The sequence below is a fragment of the Amphibalanus amphitrite genome, unplaced genomic scaffold, assembly GCF_019059575.1.
Source record: "Amphibalanus amphitrite isolate SeventyFive unplaced genomic scaffold, NRLGWU_Aamphi_draft 000110F_arrow, whole genome shotgun sequence".
NCBI classification, from domain to species: Eukaryota; Metazoa; Arthropoda; class Thecostraca; order Balanomorpha; family Balanidae; genus Amphibalanus; species Amphibalanus amphitrite.
In genome coordinates, this window is record NW_024881605.1 from 164,721 (window position 1) to 171,014 (window position 6,294).

The 6,294-nt window shown below is 53.9% G+C and overlaps 1 non-coding gene across 1 annotated transcript; it reads left to right on the forward strand.

The window, feature by feature from the left end:
* The first annotated feature begins 3,738 nt into the window (after positions 1-3,738).
* LOC122380969 lies at positions 3,739-3,857 on the forward strand. Its single transcript, XR_006256438.1, has one exon. It is a non-coding gene; the product is annotated as a 5S ribosomal RNA (ribosomal RNA).
* The last annotated feature ends 2,437 nt before the right edge of the window (positions 3,858-6,294 follow it).

A 6,294-nucleotide genomic window follows, 5' to 3' on the forward strand; every position in this document is an offset into this window, starting at 1 on the left:
GCGCCGGGCTTAACTTTGCATCGAGCGAAACGGGGGTCATTTCGAACAGGTTCGGCGCGGCTCAGTTAGGCGATCGCCGACGGTCGAAATCCCCTGAAACAAAACATTTTTAACCAGGCTTTCAGGTGATACCTGATTTATTTTTGTAACACTGACAAATCCTAAAATATATTAATTATAAATTCATCCGACTTTTGTGAGAAGCTCGGATCACGATAATAATGCCAGAAACACGTGCAGAAAACACCGGCAGAACACTACGCAACTCCAACACTTACACCATGCCTCCCAACCGGACCACATCCTTCCAGAAGTCCTTTTTCCTCTCAACAGGCAAATCCTGGAACCAGCTTTCCGAAACCATCCGATCCCTTCCTCCTCGTTCCTTTCAACGAGAGTTCTCGAGGCGACTGAGGGTGCCTGGGCCTACTCCGTAATGCAAAAATTGGCACTAAAATGGGCAATATTTTCCATTCCAGGCTATGAATGCAAATGTCACAACTAAATTCACATTTATTTCAAATACAAAGGCACTATACACCTGAATGTGTCTTTGGCTTTGAAACAGAAAATATTCATCATTTCATTCTCGCGTATCCCAACTATAATTTGCAGAGAGAGGAACTTTATCGGGACATGCTGCAAATTTTTGCCGAAAATTTTGGTCAAATGTCAACTTCATGGTTATTACGTGTTCTTTTGCATGGCGACGATCTTGGCGACGGGGACTGTCGTGCGGTGGCTCAGCATCTCCAAAATTTCTTGCTTCGTTCGCACAGCTTTTAATTTACCTACCTTATTCTGTTTTGTGGGCGGCGCCCCCGGTGGGCTGAGTGACGGCATAGGTTGGGTCAGTGGCCTGTCGTGGCGGCGGCAGTGGTAGTTTTGTTTCACTACGCTACGTTACCGTCATTACGTTGTATGTTTATGTTATATTCGACGTTGATCTGAAGGCTATGTTCATGTTGCTTTATGTTTATGGTGACTATCTGATTATGTTACAAGAGGTATTTTGCTTTATCTCTGTTATTCATGTTTATTTTCCGATCGTTTTACTAGGTTGTCGATGTGCAATAAACATTCTAGAATGGAATGGAAGAGCCCCCCCCCCCCCCACACCAGAAGGGCGCGTTATACGCAGACCCCAGTGGGGCAAGGGTTAAGACCATGCAGAGGTTCACTTATGATGTCATAGGCACTGGCGGATCCAGGGGGCATTAGGGGCATATGCCCCCCCCGACAGGAGCCTGGGGAGGGCATTCAGTACAAGTATGCCCCCCCCCCGTTCAGACTTACACTTCTTACGCCTATAACGAGAAACTAAATAAAAATAGATTAGAAAGCCTTCCCAGTAACTACTTTTGTGATCAGAGTCGTTTTAGTAACCTCAATTTAGTTATCATTGCTTTATTTTGTCTAAAAATGTGTTGCTTTTTAGTTCTTACCACAGGGGAGTAATGCCGCTTCAACCCTTTTGACCGTATTGTCTAACGATGGCACTCATATTGCGCAAACCAGGAATCGGCCCCCGCCTATGCTTGGGAATAGGGACGGGGTCGGGGACGGTTAGAATATGATTTACCTGTATGGCCGCAGCTAGTGCAGCGTAACCGGGGGGGGGGGAGGGGCGCACAAGGGGCGCGTGCCGCCTCATTAGATGCATGATGCCCTATGGGCCCGAGAGGCCCTGCAGTGCCAATGGGCCGCTCAGGGTCCAAGCGTGCCTTATTTCGACAGAGATAAGACCCGCAGGACTAGTGAGAGCACCTCACGGAGTCACGGGCTCCTGAGTCCCCACATATCACACATCTCCATAAGGGCCCCACTCCGGCCTCTGAGAGCCCTGTGCTGGCCTCTGAGTGACCTTGCTGACCTATTAAGCGTCAGCTCTAATTAGGGTCCTGGCCCATACCCGCATGGAACGGCTCCACACCAGTGTCTCTGAGGGCCCATAACGGCGCCTGTGAGGGTCACACACCGGCGCCTTTGAGGGCCCAACACCGCCAATCTGAGTGATTAACACCAATATTTCTTAAGGCCCTACATCGGCGGCGGCTCTGAGGACCCCACACTGGCGCCTCTGAAGGTCTTAAGCAGGCACATCTGACGGCTACCTACCTGCAACTCTGTGGGCCCCGCACTGGTGACTGAGGGCTCCCAGTGACGCCTGAGAGTACCACGCCAGTCTCCAGGATCCCACAGGGCTCCTGAAGGCCTCTGCTGGCCCTTGATGGTCTCTTGAAGACCCCTTGCCCCCATGCATGTGTCTCTGAGGAGTGAGGACTCCCACAACGATGCCTTTGAAAGTCTTCACCGGCGACTGTGAGGGCACCACACAGACACGTCTGAGGGCCCTACACCGCCACCTCTGAGACACCAGTGTCTCCTGAGGCCCCACATCGGCGACTCTGAGGGTCCCACACCGGCGCCTCTGGGCCCGATACCAGTGCCTCTGGCAGCCAGCCACCGGTAACTCTGTAGGTCCTACATCGGTGACTCGGCCCCACCGGCGTCTGAGAGTACCATGCCGATCTCTAAGAACTCCACAGGGCTCCTGAAGATACTGCCGAGATACTGCCGGCCTTCACTTGCCGCCTGTGAAGGCCCATTTTTGGCATCATACGGCCCGTTACCGGCCTCTGAGGGCACTTTGTCGGTCTCTGAGAGGTCCTACTGGGTTATTAAGCATTCGCATTTCGCACCAACAACTCCAAGGGCCCCACACACAGCCATCTGTGAATGGTATGGGCTTAGCGCCACACCAGTGTCTGAGGCACCACAACGGCGTCCGTGTGAGGGCCTCACACCAGCACCTTAGAGGGCCCACACCGGATCCTTTGTGGTTCCTGCACCAGTGCCTTCGAGGGCCCCACACCACTGCCTCTGGGGAACCCACACCGATACCTTTGATGGTCCCTCGCCAGGTTCCACACCGGCGGCCCTGGGTCGGCTCTATACACCAGTCATTCTGAGGGCCCCAACGGCCCCACCAATTTTCGTCGATTTCTGGCGCTGCCCGGGTATTTGTCCCAAAAGCCTCCTCCTCCTCCTGGATCTGCAAATGGGGGTCAGTTGTCCTACCATTTCTGTTTTTTTTTTAAGAAAAAAAAAAACTCGTGTCAGGACTATGACGAAAAATAAGTGGCCTAAATTCGAGTAGAAAACAGGATTTGGGGGTAATTTATGTAGGTTTGGCTCCGTGACCTGGAATGCCCCCCCCCCCCGCGCTGAAGCCCTGGATCCGCCAGTGGTCATAGGTCGGTGACCTGACATGACCTGAAAATTGCGGTTGGTGTCAAAAGATCCGGCTTGAATCGAAATTCAGGTATGCCAAGCTTCATCTCTGTATCGCCGTGGCGTTCGGAGCTATCGCGAAAAAAAAAACTATGGGGGGCGGGACCCCCCCCCCGGCCGGCGTGGGTGTAAGTGCCGCTTTTGTCTCGAGATTTGACGGGGGTCATTTCTCAGTTGTGCCGATTTTCAACTGCCCTTCTCACTCATGTGTTTGGTGTCATCGTCCTTTACATATTGCTTGCGAGCCATTTGCTTGTTGTAACCTATCGGTAGTTGGCAGTGTTTTTGGTGGTCACATAAGCAATGAGACTGAGCAGCGCCATCACTCAAGCCATCCGCTTGGCCAAAGGCAATGACTGTGGTGTTTGAGGCTTATCAGTGCCAGAGTAATGACGTCATCTTTTATGTTACAGATAAAGGAGTTGAAGATGGACGGCTGTCGTCGGCAACGACGATACCATGCTGAAAATACCAGTTCCCGTCCGATCACTGAAGTCAAGGAGCACCGGGCCCGGTTAGTACTTGGATGGGTGACCGCCTGGGAACACCGGGTTTCGTTGTCATTTTCACTTCTTCAATGGTGGCCACTGATTGCTATTTATCCTTTCACTGTTAATGCTCTTACGACATGGCCAAGGGCGCACACAAGGGGGGGGGGCACACGGGCCCGTGCCCCCCCATTCGAGTTGGGGGGCCCAGCTCGAAGGAATAAGGGCCCATTTGAGGCGGCCGAAGCTAATCTTTAGACCACCGAAGACCGTGTACAAAGGGCCCTCAAATGGCCTTAAAGGGCCCTCAGATGGTCTCAAAAGGCCCTCAGATGGCCTCGAAGGGCCCTCAGATGACCTCAAAGGGCCCTCAGTTAGCGTCATAGGGCCCTCATCTGGTGTCAAAGGGCCCTTAGATGGTGTCAAAGGGCCCTCAGATGGCCTCGAAGGGCCCCAGATGGCCTTAAGGGGCCCTCAGATGACCTCAAAGGGCTCTCAGATGGCCTTAAAGGGCCCTCAGATGGCCTCAAAGGGCCCTCAGCTAACGTCAATTGCCAGCTGGTGCCAGATGGCCCTCAGCTGGCACCAAATGGCCATCAGAAGGCCTCAAACGGTCCTCAACTGGAGTCCAGCGGTCCTCAGTTGGCGTCAAGCGGCCCTCAGAAAGCCTCAAGGGGCCCTCAGAAAGCCTCAAGGGGCCCTTAGAAAGCCTCAAGGGGCTCTCAGAAGGCCTTAAAGAGCGTCAAAGGGTCTTGAGCTAGCGTCAGAGGGCCCCCCAGCTGATGTCAGAGGGCCCTGAGCTAGCGTCAAACTTAAAGGGCCCTTAGCTGGTGTCAGAGGGCCCCAGTTGGTGTCAGAGGGTCATCCATTGGCGTCTAATGGCCACCAGAAGGCCCAAAAACGGTCCTCAGCTGGCGTCCAACGGTCCTCAGCTGACGTCAAGAGGCCCTCAAAAGGCCTCAAAGACCCCCCGACTGCTCAAAGGGCCCTTAGAAGGCCTCAATGGGAACTCCAGAGACGTTAAACGGCCCTCAAAAGGCTTGAAAGGGCCCTCTGCTGATGGCAAAGGGCTCGCACCTGAGTGCGAGCCTTGTCGAAAACGGACCTGAGAAACCTTGCCGACCCTGGTTATCTGCGGGACTCCTACAGTTACCTGAGTGGCCCCCGTTTACTGAGGGGCCCTGGTTATTGCTGGGGTCCCTGGTTACTTGAGGCCATCTGAGGGCCCTTTAAGGCCATCTGAGAGCCCTTCGAGGTCATCTGAGGGCCCCTTAAGGCCTGGTTACCAGAGGGGCCCATGGTCACCTGGTGGGCCCCTGATCAATTGAAAACCCCTGGTCATCTGAAACGCCCCTGATTACCTAAAGGGTCCCTGATCACTTGGATTCAGTGACATAGCAAGGGAGCGAGGGGGTACGTGCCCGTTCTCGGGTTTAGGGTTTCTTCGAAACCGAGGGGCCCTGCGGCGCCAGTTGGTAGCAGAGGGTTCGTGCTGGCCGCACTTCAACTCGGAAGGACACCACAGGGCTTGTGGGGCACGTTATTGGCTCCTATGTAGCCACAATTATCTTCATAAAGGCCCAATGCCGGTTTCTGAGAGACCTCGCCGGCCGCTCAGGGCCCTAGTAACGGCCAACGAGGGATTGGCTGCTATGGCTCCACATCCGTCTGTGATAGACACACGGTCCACACCAGTGTTTCTAAAGGCACCCACAACGGCAACTGCGAGGCCCCTCGCGCCACCTCCAAGGGACCCCCCACCAGCGCATCTTAAGGGCCTACATCGGCGGCTCTGAGAGTCCCCACACCGGCGCCTCTGAGGGCCACGTATCAGTGACTCTGAGGGCCTCTTACTAGCCTCTGAGTGTCCTTGCCAGCCTATGAAGGGCCACTTCCCACTTGCAGGCCATTTTGCAGGGCCACACACATGCCAATGATGGCCCCACCAGTGTCTCTAAGCCCTAAGACCCCACAACGGCGCCTGTGAGGACCCAACACCAGCGCATCTGACGGCCTTTCACTGGCACCTCTGAGCGCGCCACACACCGGTGACTCTGAGGAGCTTGCTCGCTTCGCTCGCTCGTAGAATACCATGTACATTAGGCATTAGTGTACGTACATTAGGCACACTCCTCGGGCATAAATGGCACTTTTACTCGCCAATTTTCCACATTTTCTCATGCAAAGACCGTTTTAAAGAGACCCGTCTGCTAGTGAAACTGGACCCACCGTGCCTTCCTCCTCCCATCGAAAGGTCCTGGATACATCCTTGCCTGAGCTGACCCCGGGCCCCCGGGTGACTCGCGGGCCCGGGGTCAGGTGACCAGCAGGTGACCCCCTCTTGGGCGAAATTCTGGGTACGTGTCCGACATGCATCGTACATAGTCCTGTTGATTTGATTCATCGGTTAAACATTAAATATAAGATATAAGCTGGATCTCTAGTCTGTGATCCCGCATCGTATCAGCTATAATGACATTTCATGTCGATGTGCCTTAAAAAAATATGTGAA